Raw genomic sequence first — 17346 nt, forward strand, 5'->3', positions numbered from 1 at the left:
GCAAAGGATGATGGTTTCAATCGTCACACAATTGGTATGGGACAACATAAGGGGTTTTATCATAAAATGAAATTCCGACTTTTCGGGTACAATTTCGTGTTTTTCCTGTTTGTACCAAAATCGGTCCTGTAAATGGAGCTTAACATTTCCTTTGTCATAAATCCTACTATAATAGTCCAAATGAACGATATTTTTAATATTTTTTAACGATATATATTATGTCATTTTAACATCAAACTTCTGTTTCGTTCTACCTCAAAATTTCGGAAAATATTTTATGGTAGGCCCTCAAAAGTAAACTATTTAGTCTGCAAAAAGAATTTTTCACATTGGCACATATTTTGTGGCAATATATTCATAGAAAAATCAAACGGATTAAAAACCTTTTTGAAGTAGTTTTAAAAAGATTTGACGGTTAATATATCGTGTTTGTATGACACTTCCTAACAGGTTTTACGGACATACAAAATGTACAATACGTCAAACTTTTCCAATACTTGTGTAGTTAAAATAACTCGTTTCCAACATACACGGAAACCTTTTTCCTGATCCTTTAATCGAGAGATGCCCTCTGAGAGTTAAACTTTTAATACATCTTGCAGCTGTCCCTCTCTGACATGTGGATATCTGAAAAAAAATATCGTTTGCCTTTTTCGGTATATAATAACATAGATTTATACCTTTAACAGTACAAAAAACATATACGCATAGGTGAATTATTTACCTACATAAGTAGCAAATTTACATAACATTTGAATCAAAATCATCGGATCAGACTTTAAATCTCGACTGCAAAATATAAGCCTCCCCCTTGGGGGGTTTTACCGGTTGTTGCCACAGATTTGCCAGGCAAATTGGTAACCGCAGTTAGGCTTTGGAAATGTTTGAAGAGGGATGCTGCTACCCATCCCTTATTCCAACATTTGTATACGTTATAGAAATATTTAAATATGCCACTTGAAATGGTAAACAAATAGCAGAAGAAGACTGTACTGCAGTCACTGCATGGGTACTTCTGTCCCATCCGAGTTTCTGCTGTGAAGCAGCTATATTTTGGTTTGAAGTGTGGGTTGTGGCAAGAAATTAAGGAGTATAGAGACATCAATGCATTAGGGATAATGTAGACGTCACAGTGTATTCTATAATGTCCATGGTATTGTTCATGTCTATAGGTTACCACTTTCCATCAGGTAATACACCAGCTCGTTTGCCATTCTAAATATTTAATAAAATAAAAATTCTTTTTACATTTAATAACTTATTTTGTGAAATAGGTTATAAGCTATTTAACGTACAACTACGGGCTAAGTTGCGAGAAAAAACTAGTCATGTCTTATAAATACGGTTCTAGAAGGAGATACCTGACTGATTATTTTGCTAGCAATGGGGATTAACTTTCCCATTGCTAATAATATCCTTTCCTTCCTATAGCCTAGATTAACTTTAACACTAAACCCACACGAATAAGCCCGTGGGATGCAGATGGTAATATTGTGATATTGAAATCGCTTGGGATTATAAATCAATTTGCGATCACTATCAGACAGACAAGCCTCGCCGTTAATGTCACATTAATATTCATAAATCCTTACAATGTAGGCACTTAATTAATTAAATAATAATATTACAATTACATTAACAAGATGATAGATACCAACAAAATTTAAATGAAATCTCTCGCTTGAATAACCAAACGCTGAATAGGTCGGGTCGTTAGCGAGCGAAATATCTGACTTTGTAATCTATTTAATAATATTATATATATATCATTATTTTATAACATAACTAACTCACTAATATAATTAAATTGTCACTAGAATCGTCTAGTCTTAAATGGGAGATATTTAAAAAAAAATAATATGAAGGGGTTTTAAATGGGAGATATTTAAGAAAAATGTATATGGGCGATCTTAATAAGAGCAATGTCTATGAGTATTATTGGGCAGATGCTCAAACAATAATTTCGTATGTATGTTTATTTCAGCGTAACGTAAAAGTTATTGTACCGAATTCGATTCGATTTTTATAGTTGTGCTCCTTAAAGTGTATTTTTAAATTTAGTATATATTTTATCTTAAAACGATATTTAGAGAAGGTATATTTCATTCGTTTTGCTACTTCTTTTATAATTCTACGAAATAGTAGGCAAAAAACTAGACTATACTAAAATTGTTACTGAACAATATATAGAATAATATATTAAATTGAAGATATTTAAGAAAAAACATGTATAAGAAGCGTCTAATGTATGAAACCAATAGAAGCCAACATTTCTTTGTTTTTTGTCTCTCCGTCTGTATATTTGTTGTAGCATCACTAGTGAATAACTACACCAAATTATGTGCAGTTTACAGTTTATATTTCTGAAGGTCTATGTTAAAATCCGGTGGATGTTTCATATTGATACGCTACCAAAAGTAGGCTATTTAATTACTTTTTGTCCTTACGTGACAAAGACTGTAAATAGAGGTAAATAGAGATTAATGGAAGAAGAAAATATATTACACAGACTCCTAATAGATATGACATAGCACCATTTAACTACTTCCAAAATTCATATATATAAAGTCACGAAGAAAGCAACTAATTTATTTACTTAATATATTTTGAAGTGATTTTCAAAAGACAAATATTCTCAATTTGTCAGTGTTTTTTCAACCGATTTTAAATAAGAAAGAGATTTTCAGTTCAGCTGTATTTTTTTGTTTGTTTTCTCATAAGATTTTTACATATGTCATTTATAAATCGATTTGGAGTATTCTTGGTTTATATAAAGGGATATACTTTCAAATTAGTCTATTTTTTATACAACTTAGAATGGCAAACAAGCTGACGGCCCACCTGATGAACAGTGGTAACCGTTGCCTATAGACATGAGCAATACCTTGGACAAATCGAGTATACTGTTTCGCCCAAGATTGTTATAGTTATGATCGTGTTATTCCTCTGTACCCAGTAAATTCACGCCATATCCCACCCTTCAAACCGAAACACAGCCATGCAAACACAACTGCTTCACGGTTGAAACACGAATAGGACAGAGGTAGCCAAGAAAATGACTTTTGTACAAAGTCTCCCTCTGGTAAGTTTCATAGAAAACTTATAAAATCAGATCAATACTCGTATTTAAATTTTTAAATACAAACAACTGATTTTACTTATAAATAATTTTATGTTATGCTATAAGATATGTTTAAGATTCTTTATTCCACGCAAAAAAAAGTAACGGAATATATAGAACATTTTTATTACAATCCTGTGGTAAGGATGTGTCGTCATTATAACGACTTACTGCTCAACCACAAATCCATCGACATATTCGGTACAAAATATTTGATATTTAGAAAGAACTTGTTTTCTATTTTGTAGAATACGATTGAAAATATGTTTTTTTTTTATATAGTTTTATCTTTTATATATTTATATAACATTTTAAGTATTTCTTTTTATATTATGTGTTTGTTTTTAATGAATTACTCAAGCTGTGCACATAATGTGATTGGATTATAACCTAGCCGAATCACAAATGTAATTACTACTTAAGTTTTTTATGGTTGTGATCTGTTTTATGTGCCAATAAAATAAAATAAATAAGAAAAAAAAAGAACAATACAGCGACGGATTTATTTCTAGAAGTAATATACTGCAGTCAACCTTTTTTTTGTGATTATGTTACGTCTCCTATTCAATTTTTTGCCAATTGTTTTTGCAAATCCATAGGGTTTACTCCCCTGTTGGACCCATATCATTCTGTGAAAATTGAAGGTGTCATTTTTCCTTGCGATGCAAAATATTTTTATTTTAAGCGAAACAAACTCTATCTTATGAGGACACGATTTTGTATTTTACATTCAAATGTATTCAATCTAATGATCTCCGGTCTACAAAATATTTCGTCGTTCGTAGGTTTATTGTGCCACGGTTGAAGTTACGGTAGCAAAATCCAAGATTATTTTATCTTACTTTTTACTAATATAATAAACTAGCTACTCGCTCCGGCTTTAGGTATTTAACCTCCTTACTGTTTTCTATCTCTCTCGCTCACTTACTTTTAAATATTAAGTATTTCTAACCCATTTTTTTTTAATTATCCGTGCACTTTTTCATAGTTTTTCGTTTATAAAATCCTTGTCGTGACAATTACAAATGTAACACATAATTTCAAATTTTGTTCCGCAAACACAACACCGATTTCGTTCTTGACATAATCAATTATTATCATTTAAAAACTAAACTACTGAACCGATTTGAATGTATATTTTTAAGAGACCAATCTGAAAATATATCTCTTCAGGTAAAAAAGATTTTTTTTTAATTAATTTATAATTGATGAAGTTATGAGGTAACAAACATAAAACAAAAATATAATAAAAAACCTCTTGAAAACCTTCTACTTTTTTTAAGTAAATTAAAAAATAATTAGTCAAATAAGTGCAGACGTTCTGAAATGGTGCACTTACGTATTCGGCAATTAATATTTATTTATTTAACTCTTTATTGCACCATAAACAAAAATATACAATAACAAGTGAATAATTCAAATGAAATACAGTAACATAAATACAGATTGAAATATACACATAAAGGTACAAAAGGCGGTCTTATCGCTGAGGCAATCTTTTACAGATAACCTATTTAATTAGTAAAACTGAATAATGCCTGTACATGGGAGACATTTAAGAAAAAAATATATGAAGAACATTGAAAGCTAAAACAATAATTTTTAGAATTCTTGTTTGTTCGTTCATCCGTCCATGTGTCCATCAGTCTGTTTATTTGTCTGTCTGTCCCTTGACAGCCTATTTTGCACCTCTGAGACGGTACAATCTGTAATGTGCTGCTGATCATATCTATAGACAACGATTACCACTTTCCATCTGTTTATTTGCCATTTTCAATTGCTAATAAAATAACATAAAAAAATACTAATATACGTAGTTCATAATTTACTCAGAAGTTAATATTTCAGACGGTTGCTTGTTTTTAAAAGCTTCTATGTCGTAAAGTAATGCAATAAAAAAGTTTCTAATGAAATATCGATACTTGGAAGGAATAATGTCGCAACATAAAAATGTTGTAGCCGGCAATGAAGTTTTGCCATGTTTATAGCAGAACTTTATTTAATACTGGCTTCTTGCCCGCAACTTCGTACACGTGGATTTTGGAAATTGGATAAACGATGAAATATAAATGCCTGCCTCTAAATGGTACTTTGTACATGTGGATTTTACACATAGAACAAACAATGAATTAAGACCTAACTACATGACTCTTTCACTTATTTCTTCAGAAATACAACTGTAAAAACTATGTCCAATTTGATTTTAGTTTTTGCGTGATGCCGAAACAAACATATAGACAGGCAACGATTCGAAAAATTATTGTTTTAACACATATTATTTTAAGACCCCCCTCATATCAATTTTACTGTACTTTGTACAAAAGTCGATTGCTTGGCTACCTCTGTCCCATTCGTATTTCAACCGTGAAGCAGTTGTGTTTGCATGGCTGTGTTTCGGTTTGAAGGGTGGGATATGGCGTGAATTTACTGGGTACAGAGGAATAACACCTGAGTCCTCAGGAATTGCAACGCATGGGGGATATCATGGGCTAAATAGTATACACTGTTATGTCCATGGTACTGCTCATGTGTATAGGCGACGGTTACCACTTTCCATCAGGTGGATCGTCAGCTAGTTTGCCATTCTAAGTTGTATAAAAAAGAATCTCCCATGTACAGACACTGTTTAGTTACAATTTTCTTATATATTAATAGGATAATATATTGTCCGCAACTCCGTACGTACAAATTTATAAAAGTTTTAAACCACTTTTAGATTTAGAACTTAAACTAGATTTTATGAAATAAAACTTTGAATGGAAACCGCATTAAAACTGATGTAATAGTATTGCGTGATAGTGGAACAAACATGTTGACAGTGAAGCAAACAAACAGACAGACAGATAAACAGAAATTCTAAATATTATTTTCCTATTAATCCAATCTTGTTAGGTCCTATCTCATTAGGATCCCTTCTCTTATATACATTTTTCTTAAATATCTCCCATGTAGTACTGTATTAAATTAGCTGTTCGTCTACGATCTGGTCATTATCCATCATAAAAATTTGCACATATGATGGGAAAGTCCTTGTCACCCCATTGTCAAACTTGTAATACCATCGATGATGTGCATCATATTCTATTAGAGTGTCGTATTAACACGAAGGAAAGAGAAGAATTCATGCGCCACTTTAACTTAAGTAAATTGAATGTTGGTCTTATTCAAACTATGTTAGCTGAACTTAAACCAGAAATTTTTGAACATCTCTGTAAATTATTGATGCCCATTAATTCTTCTCTTTCCGCGTCTAGGGAAGGTAGATAATGTTTTGTTTCAGAAATCAGTTCAGGGTACAATAGGACTGATATACCTGAAGAAGGTAAAAGCCCTTAAAATATTTAAAAAAAAAGTGACAATTTTATTATATTAGAAGTGTATTCTGAGAACGGAAAACACCGGAACATCCAACGAGCAATCCATTAGCGTAATGCACTTAACTGTGCAGTCGTTACCTCCAACTCTGCATGCTTACCAATGCTACTACTTTGTAAATTGCTCACGGAAGGGTAAACAAACTGACGGCCCACCTGTTGGAAAGTAACCATCGGCTACAAATATATATTTTTTTATACAACTTAGAATGGCAAACAAGCTAACGGCTGATAGGAAATGCAGGTCAGTTAGCCCATGGTGACGAATTCCACAAGAAAAAAATCTTAATGTTTAACATTAAGATTTTTTATTTTTTATACAACTTAGAATAGCAAACAAGCTGACGGCCCACCTATAGACATGAGCAGTACCATGGATATAACAGAGTATACTGTTTCGCCCATGATATCCCCCATGCATTACCATTTCTCAGGACTTGGTCAGGACATCTTTAAAAGCCTAATTGTGGTTGCCAACCCGCCTGCCAAACGTGGCAACTACTGGCAAGGCTTATGGGAAAAGTTTATGTCCAACAGTGGACAGTTAACAGCTGAAATAATAATAAAAAAAACCGAATGAGTAATAGATATAATATAGTGATTATTAACTAGATTCGGCCCTTAATGGTTTTTTTGCCGTAATTTAGGATTTTTTCGGCCAGCAGTATTAATTACTTTCCCCGGCCAACAATATTTTAGCCGCACCAATTAATTCATTTTGACGGAGGCAATACATAAAATTACGTAAATTGATGTGTTTGTGTTGCTTAAATTAACATTTTTTTTTTATTGGTATTTATTTATTTATCAAGGAGATTTCATTCTCGCGTGTCATCTCTCACAGGTAATCTGCCTGCGTAAACAAATAGCCGTGTAACCAAACCAGAAAAAAAAATAACCAAATTTATTTATGTATTTATAATTTACAATGCAATTATATATTTAGGTATCAGTATGCTGGTTATTTCTTGCCAGTAAAACTGGTCGATTTTTGTACATACCGGCTTAAATAATTTTAAGCACTTTGACAGGTGGATTGGCAACCGCAATCAGGCTTTAGAAATATTTTAAGAAGGACGTTGCTGCCCATCCCTCGCCCTCCTTAGTCGGCTCCTACAAACCTCACGGAATAGGAAGGGGTGGCCTATTCTATGCCGGGACCATACACAAAATAAAATGCGTGATCATAATTGAAAGTTAAGCTAAAATATAATAATAATAAATAAAGGAATGTACGCACGACGTTTTAAAATCGTTAGATTGAAAATTTATTGGTAAAAATTACGATATTAGTGAACTAACTATATATATTTTTCCAGAGAGAGACTTTGTACAAAAGTCGATTGCTTGGGTACCTCTGTCCTATTCATATTTCAACCATGAAGCAGTTGTGTTTGCATGGCTGTGTTTCGGTTTGAAGGGTGGGATATGGCCTGAATTTACTGGGTACAGAAGAATAACACCCGAGTCCTCAGGAATGGCAACGCATGGGCGAAACAGTATACTCTGTTATGTCCATGATACTGCTCATGTCTATAGGCGACGGTTACCACTTCCCTTCAAGAGGGCCGTCAGCTTGTTTGCTATAGTTATAATAAAAAAATATAGGTACTTAAATACGTCTGAAGAACATTACCTTATTTTTTTTTGACACTAGATTGACATTAGATAATAATATATATTTATTTATTTATTTATTTATTAAACTCTTTATTGCACCATAAATAAAAATATACAATGACAAGTGAATAATTCAAGTGAAATACAGTAACATAAATACAGATTGAAATATACACATAAAGGTACAAAAGGCGATCTTATCGCTACGGCAATCTCTTACTGACAACCTTTGGTTAAATGAGAACAGATAGAAATGGGCAGGTGGTGCAAGAGTGAATAAATAATTTTTCATGTATAAAATACAAAAACCTGTAATGCACAATAATATCAAATACATATAATTTATTAAACTATGTTACATAGTAAACTTCAGGTCACGATTCTGTTCATCTTTTATCTATTCAAAGCAAAAGCTTCAAGAACATCTTTACAAGACTATAGACGATTGTTTACCGTCAGTTTCCTCGTATTTGAATGTACCACGAGACTATAAAAATTGTCGTCAATTCGCTATGAAATTCGCCATAAAATTGCAATTGCTTCAATACAATGTCTGAAATACACACTACTAATATTTACCTCCGACTTCGTCTATGCGTCCAGGGTGTGTCAAAGCATGAGGATCAAAAATAGGTACCTTATGTCCTTTAGAAATGATACTGTTAATGGTGGATAATATACAGCAATATTTATATATTGTAGTTTAGTACTTTCCATCAGGTGGGCCGTCAGCTTGTTTGCCATTCTAAGTTGTATAAAAATAAATCTTAATGTTTAATTCTTGTGGAATTTGTCACCATGGGCTACTGGCCTGCTTCGGGTGGAAAGGGATTGCTAGTAATGGAGACTGAGAATCCTATTGCTAGCAATATACTCAACCAGGTCGACTTCGCGGTTCTCCCTGGAAACTATCATCGTTAATTCCTGATGAATTCATCATTATGGGCTAACTGGCCTGTTTTCATTCTCATCGATCACACTTCACTGGTGCTCCGCCAACGTATCTCGTTAGCGCAGGCGTGGTTACCGTACCATTATCACCCATCAAAAAAAAAGTGACCTGCTTCGATCGTCATCTATAACATCTCTCACTGGTATCTCGCTAGCCTATACTGATAACGCATGCAGGTATACCATACCATTAAAAAAAACAAAACATATAGACTCGATCTTTTTTAAAAAAGTTCGTCTGTTAAATTGGTCGAACCGGGAATCGAACTATAAGTATAATCATAAACAGAATAATAGAATATTTGGTATACTCTATGACAGATTACCATCGATAATAGAGTACCAAAATATGCCACCGTCTCAACAATGGTATCCGCATTCTTGTCATAATATTTCGTCTATTCCAATCTCCCAAATATTTCCCCACGTGCAATATCTTAATAGAATTCATACAAATTGATACAATATTTTTATTATATTGTACATAGTTGACAAAATATTTGTGGTGAACGAATCCTTAATAATATTATAAATATGAAAGTGAGCGTGCTGTTTGTTTGTTTATTCCTAGCACCTACCAATCTCTATGAAATTTGGTATTCACGTATTATAAATGGTGAAGATATAGGCTAGTTCTTCTTCCGGTCAGTGAACATATCAGTTACACAGACGAAGTCGCGGGTATAAGTAGTATTATATAACTTAATATCCGAGGGATAGACAGCGGCGTCTATCTTAAAACATTACTGAAGCCTAACTGCGGTGCCTTGGGGGGAAAGGGATTGTTAGTAATGTAGACTGAGAATCCCATTGCTAGCAATATACCCAACCAGGTCGACCTACTCGCGGTTCCCCCTGGAAACTATCATGGTTAATTCCTGATGAATTCATCATGATGGGCTAACTGGCCTGTTTTCATTCTCATCTATCACCCTTCACTGGGGCTCCGTTAGCGTATCCCGTTAGCGCAGGCGGGGTTACCATACCATTTTCACCCATCAAAAAAAAAACTGCGGTGCCTTACATTTATACCAAATTTCACAATGATTGGTTAAGTCGTTAAGGGGCTAAGTGGTAACAAATAAACAAACACACTTTCACATATATAAAATTAGTAGAATAGATATAGATTACTATAGAAGTTGGCGGATATATGTGTATATAAGAAAGCTAAAAGCAGTGAACCATTGTGTCCGAGAGCGAGTGTGGCAGCTATTTACCTGGGCAAGAATAGGTCAAGTAGGTATGTCGCACCTTGTCTAGACCCAGTTCATATTATTGCTTTTGTTATAAAAATAGCATTTACAAATAAACATAAAAAATATTTACATTTACAAAGAAAAATGTAACCAAACTGTACTGGAATCAATATCAATAGGAGCACCCTGTAACTACGTGCGAGCACGTCGACGGCACTTATTCGATGTTCCATTAAGAAGAACATATCCCTGTCACGCGGACGAAGTCGCGGGCAAAAACTAATCAGCACATAATCAAGAAGGAAAAAAGAACTAATTCATTCAAAACACATTTGGTAAATATAATAGATAGCCTAAAGGCATTTAATAACACGTAATAATAAACTTATATATATATATACAAACTATATTTATATATATATTTCCCCTGATATATAATTATGTAAGTATAATAGACTTAAATACATATATATTTATATATATTTAACTATCACACACAGTGCTTCTAATAAAATGCGCTCAAACTTTATATGCGTTAAAATATAATTCTTTATATGCGAAATACAAGGGGAAAACCCGATGTAAACCATTAGCATTGGGATTTTCAAATACTATATATATATATATATATATATATATATATATATATATATATATATATATATATATATATATATATATATATATAAAATAGTTAATAGTCATAAGTATAAAGATATATTTTGTAGAAAAATTTATATTTTTTTTTAATTGTGTAATTCACATGTGTTGCCATGCCTGAGAACAACAGACATGTTTTTTTTTTCCAATGGATGATAATGAAATGGTAACCCCGCCTGCGCTATTGGTATACACTGGCAGGGCACCAGTGAGGGATGATAGGTGAGGATGAAAGCAGGTCAGTTAACCCATCGTGACGAATTCAACGAGAATTGAATCACTCATAACTATTCCTATTTCATTATCACCTATAAAAAAAAAACACCTTAGTCGATATAAATGGCAACGCATGGGGGATTTAACATTATAACCAAACAAACAAATACCCAAGCAAACAACCTTTGTATTTAAACCTACCCTTTACCATAAATATGTCATTAAATTTACAAGGTACCGAGTAATAACACCTGAGTCCTCAGAATTGGTAACGCATGGAGGGTATGATGGGCGAAACAGTATACTCTGTTATGTCCATGGTACTGCTCATGTGTATAGGCGACGGTTACCACTTTCCATCAGGTGAAGGCCGTCAGCTTGTTTGCCATTTTAAGTTGCATAAAAAAATTGTATAACAATTTCAACAAAACTTGATTACTTTTTTAATAAGATCTATTGAAAGAGACTAGCACTGGGGAGTGTCAATTCCGCGACAACTTCGGTGTAAGTATGATAGCTACTTGGAAATCTCTCTTACCTTATTACAAACTGTTCTCCGTTCGCGAAAGTTCCAAATGAGAATTTTAATTTTCTATAAATGTTACAAGTTTGAAATGAAAAGAAGTGAGAAATGAAAAAAGTTAATGAAAAATAGATATAGCGTCTATATTATACTCTTAGAGTACTAGTTAGCTGACTGACTTTGGTACCAGAGGGGGACTTTCTACCAAAGTCGATTGCTTGGGTACCTCTGTCCCATTCGTGTTTCAACCGTGAAGCAGTTGTGTTTGCATGGCTGTGTTTCGGTTTGAAGGGTGGGATATGGCATAAATTTACAGGGTACAGAGGAATAGCACCTGAGTCCTCAGGAATGGCAACGCATGGGGGGTATCATGGGCGAAACAGTATACTCTGTTATGTCCATGGTACTGCTCATGTCTGTAGGCGAAGGTTACCACTTTCCATCATGTGGGCCAGCTTGTTTGCCATTCTAAGTTGTATAAAAAAAAACTTTTTTTATTAATGTTCTACATACTTACACACACAATGTATCTTAACGTATCTATATTTAATTATTTAATAAATTAAATGAGTTTTGCGTATTAAAAAAATGCAGAAATTATAAGACAAAATAAATATAGAAGTTATAAAGGAATCACTCATAACTATTTATCACGCAAAATTGTATGAAAAAGTTGACCCGCTTTTCTCAATGCATTTGTATGGAAACATTCTATCTATATAAGCTAAGATTATACTATATATCTCAAATAATATTACATAATGAAAAGATTTTATTTTTCGTTTGCGTCTGTTATAGATAAATTCAAAAATAAGCGACAGTTACCACTTTCCATCAGGTGGGCCGTCAGCTTGTTTGCCATTCTAAGTTGTATAAAAAAAAAAACAACCGACTGTTTTATTTTCAATAAACCGTGCGAAGCCGCTATCTGAAATGCTGAACGTCGACCTCCTCATGACTTTTTTTAATGGGGGATAATGGAATGGTAACTCTGCCTGCGCTATCAGTATACGCGAGAAGAGCACCAGTGAAGGATGATAGGTGAGGACGAATGCAGGTCAGTTGGCCCATCATGGCGAATTCATCAGGAATCTCCCACGATTGTTTTCAGGGAAAACCGCGTGGAGATCGACCTGACAAGGTCTATTACTAGCAATGGGGCTGTTAGGCCCATTTACTAACAATCCCTTTCCCCCAACAGATGGTAATGAAAATTATCACAAATGATCGCTTTAATTCCCATTTCTTTTAATCCATTTAATTGGTAACTTTACGTAGTTTTGTTTCTACATATATTTACTTCATTTTGCTACTATAGCGATCGATAGCGACCAAAATGGTGTATTTACCTATTTTTATGTAGATGCCAATGGACGTTAATTTTACTGTATATCGTAAAATAACCCCTATTTTACCTCCTCTTAAACAACCCAAACTAAACTTTAATTCCCATAAACCATTTTACGAGGCGCCTACCCTTATTTCGTAATTCGGCGTAAATCTGTTGCCGTACTTATAATATTTTAGGTAGATAACAATCTTTTTGGGTCAATAGTTAGAAATAAATCTCAATACATTTTAACTAAGTAATAGTAGGTAATCAATTTACTCAGAGGGTTACGGAGAGTGCTACGTTCGGAGTTTTTTTGTGTGATAAAATTCGAAACGAGGATATCCGCAAAACAACTTCTTCGACTTATCTTAAAGAACAATTGCGGATGAAGTCGAATCGTAGGAAACGATAAACATAGTTAGTTCATGAAATTCTCGTTAACCAATATGTGTGTGAATATATACAAATTTATATATAAACTGGAAACAAATTGATTTTGCTCCGCAAAAAATATTGTCACTTTAATAATATTAAAATGAATAAAACACAGTTAGCGTTACAATTTTAAAATTTTAAAAGCCGAAACGTATGTCAAGAGGCAGATTTTATTCAGTAACAAGCAGAATTTTACGCCGCAGAAAAAAAAAACAGACCAATCACATCTATCGTAACAAAATTAATATAAGAGACCAACACAGACGGATACAATATCTCTCGCAAAAGGTTTCTCATAACAAAGAATAAATAACAATGTGAGATTATGTTCCCAAAAAAAAACCGACTTTAATTGTAACAAAACAAGTTGTTTTGATTTTTTTTTATAAGTAATTGGGCAAACGAGCATACGGTGATGGTAAGTGACTACCGTCGCGTATGATCACCCACAACACCGGAAACATTGCAAATGTACTATTTTTTTTATACAACTTAAAATGGTAAACAAGCTAACGGCCCACCTGATGGAAAATGGTAACCGTCGCCTATAGACATGAGCAGTACCATGGACATAACAGAGTATACTGTTCCACCCATGATACCCCCCATTCGTTGCCATTCCTGAGGACTCAGATGTTATTCCTCTGTACCCTGTAAATTCACGCCATATCCCACCCTTCAAACCGAAACACAGCCATGCAAACACAACTGCTTCACGGTAGAAACACGAATGGGACAGAGGTACACAAGCAATCGACTTTTGTACAAAGTCTCCCTCTGGTGCTACTGGCCTTTTAAAGAGGAATATGCTCCTTTCTTTAAAAATTAAAACTACAACTATTATAGTCGAAAAGAAGTCTTCTCTAACAAGCTACAACAATTAGTTAGTGAAGCCTTCTGTCTATATTATATTTGTTTTGTTTACGTGAATATTTATTCAATCAATTTTTACTTAACATAAATTCTTGATCTGTCAAATTGCAAAGTTATTAAATTATACTTTTTGCTAAATCGGGTCCAATTAAGCAGGCCCATTTTCCAGATGTTCGTAGACGACTGTCAATTAAATTCACTCCCAAATTGTTCCCTCCGAGATAATATTACGTGTCGTCAAAGTGGACATTTTAGTCGCAATTTTCGTTGAATGTGAAAACGTGCTGACGGGACAAAATTTCCTATTGTGCCTGCCGTATTATCCCGGAGGGGTTGAGTTCTGACAACAATATATCGTGAGGTAAAGGGTTGAACTATTCTGTAACAAATTGCTAAGCAAATATATGCAAACAAAGGGTGTTACAGTACGTAAAACTGTTACGTCTCGATGTAATAGGGTGTTATGAAGTAATTACTCATTCAAAGCTTGTCGTGTTGCGCCTGATGTTTATTGTAGAGCAGTTTCTCTGTATTGTCTAATTGCGTTTACATTTTTTTTTTTTTGTTTGGGAAGTAAGCGTGTGAACGTCTAATAATTTCAAGTTGTTTTTCACAGTTTATACAGTTACATATTTTTTCTTAAATGATTAAAAAGGTAATCATCATTACAGCCGTGGGGAAAGGAGTGGACAGTTAGTCCACTCCTTTCCCCATAAAGAGAGTTTTGCCATTAGTTACTACGTTTGACAAGCATGTTGATAACTGCAGTTAGGCTATTAGTAATATTTTAAGGGTGACGCTGCTACCCATCCCTCAACCAAAAAGGCAATGGTAGCAGGTATATCTACTCATGTTCTAGCAATTCTTATAATTATTTTTACATTTGAAAATATTTTTAATGCATTTATATTTTATAAGAGAAAATGTGACCACCACTTAAGGGGAGCGTTTTTGTTTGGGGAAATTTATGAGTTAAAAAATTGTATAATTGCAGCTTATAAAATTATATATGAATATTACAGGAAAAATAAAACAAAATTTCCAAGTAGTACAATCTTTGATAAATTATCGAAAAACTTCCAAAAACAAACTTAATTCTGTGGCCCAGTTTTAAACCGAAATTATGGCCGAAAATAATAAATTATGTATGACAAATGTAACAAAAATAATTTTACCACATATTTATAAATTTATGTAAAGAACCCTCGACGTGTGAGTTCATCTCGCACCTGACCGGTTTTATTCTTTTATTATTGTTTTCATTTATAGGGCAAAATGTACCACACCAAAATCTGAGAGTAAAGTGCGTCACAATAAGACCCTGTCCCCGGGCTATCAACATACATTGCATTAAGCGTAATCCTAAGCATTAAGCACTCCCAACGCGCAAATCTCGTAAATAAATTACTCAAATTTACGCTTACTTATAACATTACACGTATTTCAGTGTTGTATGATAATATGAACACATTCACCATAATTTTTTTACCACATTACTTTAAAAATTATTAATTTTTAAAAGACATTTAAAAAAAAACAGCATTTTACTTCGCCGATTGTGGACCGATTTACGATTCTTTTTATTTCATTCAATTTTGTGACGATCGAAGCCATTTATCTTTTCGGAATGAAAAACTGCCTGTTACGAAGAAAAATCCAAATATACGAATATATTACGAAGAAAAATATAAATACGTGGTTTCGTATCATAAATTCAAATATTTATTATGTAAGGATTGTAAGGTTTCCACGAAATATCGCGTCGTTTACGAAAGCCGCTTCTTTTAAAGAAATTGCTCTGCTATCTCTCTCTCTCTCTGTCAATGTAATTATTTTATTCAAATTTCGAAGACATGTAACAGTACATTTATCATCATCATCATATCAGCCATTATCTGTCCCTTTCTAAACATAATCCTCCCCCATAGACTGCCATAAGAAACGATCTTGAGCCAGCTTCAGTATATTTATGTTAAACCAAAATCCAGTGTTAACATTTATAAACCTGAATAACTTTCTTCAAGAAATAAAGGAAATAACTAGGATTGTGTTACACAAAAAACTGACTTCAGTTGTGACAGTTTGTCACAACTGAAGATTTTCATGACAAATTTTCATTTAATAACTAAGTTTAGTTTAGTAACTGAACCGATTTTGATGAAATGTCTACGAAACCAATCTGTAAGTATAATCTTTCCGATAAAAAAAGATTTTTCCAATTCGGTTTACACCTGACGGAGTTATAAGCTAATAAGTATAAAAAAAATAAAAACGAATTTAAAGACCTTCTTTCTTGAAGTCAGTCGGAAGTCAGTTGAAAATATGACAGTGGATAGTTAATATATTTAAAAAAAAAACCTAAAAACAACAATACAATAACACATTGGATTTAAATTGTTTGAATTTAGAATGCGGAATCATGTAGATTTTACTCAATAACTGTTTGTTCCAACAGGATTTCGATAAGCAAAGGAAAATAGCTGTTCAGTTATGACAAAACTTCCTCCTTTACCAATTTTCTCAAAAACATATTTACATAAAAATATAGAAACAACACGAACTGATATACTCTTTTTTACATACACACCCGTATACTGTTATTTGTAATATATAAATGTGAAATCGCAAAATTCCTTAATCCTATAAATAAAATTTGAGCGCCATTTTCTATTTATCAATATTAGGTACGTGGCGTTACGACGAATGTTTTTTGAAAATTGAAAAGCAATTACCTTACTTGGTTTCTAGCCTAAAAAAATATTATTTCTCCCAAATCAGATTAATAAAATGTTTTATACGTGAACAATCCAAGGTCTCGCAGTGTTACGGGGCCACCCTTTGACCCACATACACTGGGCTGTTCAAATTGCGAATAATCGATTACGACACGAGTGTTTAGATCAGAATTGCCTTTCAGGCGATTTTCTATTCACCTTTTCTATTAAAATAGTAATATATTTAATTAGCTAAGTAATTGAGCAATTTAATTCTCTAATGATCGAGTTAATATAATGTTTTCACAACATCTCTAGCCACTTAAA

The 17346-nt window shown here is 33.2% G+C and overlaps 1 protein-coding gene across 2 annotated transcripts in view; it reads left to right on the forward strand.

Annotated features, from left to right (window-relative positions):
* The window catches only part of LOC113516545 (neuroglobin-like), a 92176-nt gene that overhangs the window by 61658 nt on the left and 13172 nt on the right, over positions 1-17346 (forward strand). The window lies entirely within an intron of this gene.

The sequence above is a fragment of the Galleria mellonella genome, unplaced genomic scaffold (genome assembly GCF_026898425.1).
Source record: "Galleria mellonella isolate WM207_F2 unplaced genomic scaffold, CSIRO_AGI_GalMel_v1 utg1634, whole genome shotgun sequence".
Classification (NCBI taxonomy): Eukaryota; Metazoa; Arthropoda; class Insecta; order Lepidoptera; family Pyralidae; genus Galleria; species Galleria mellonella.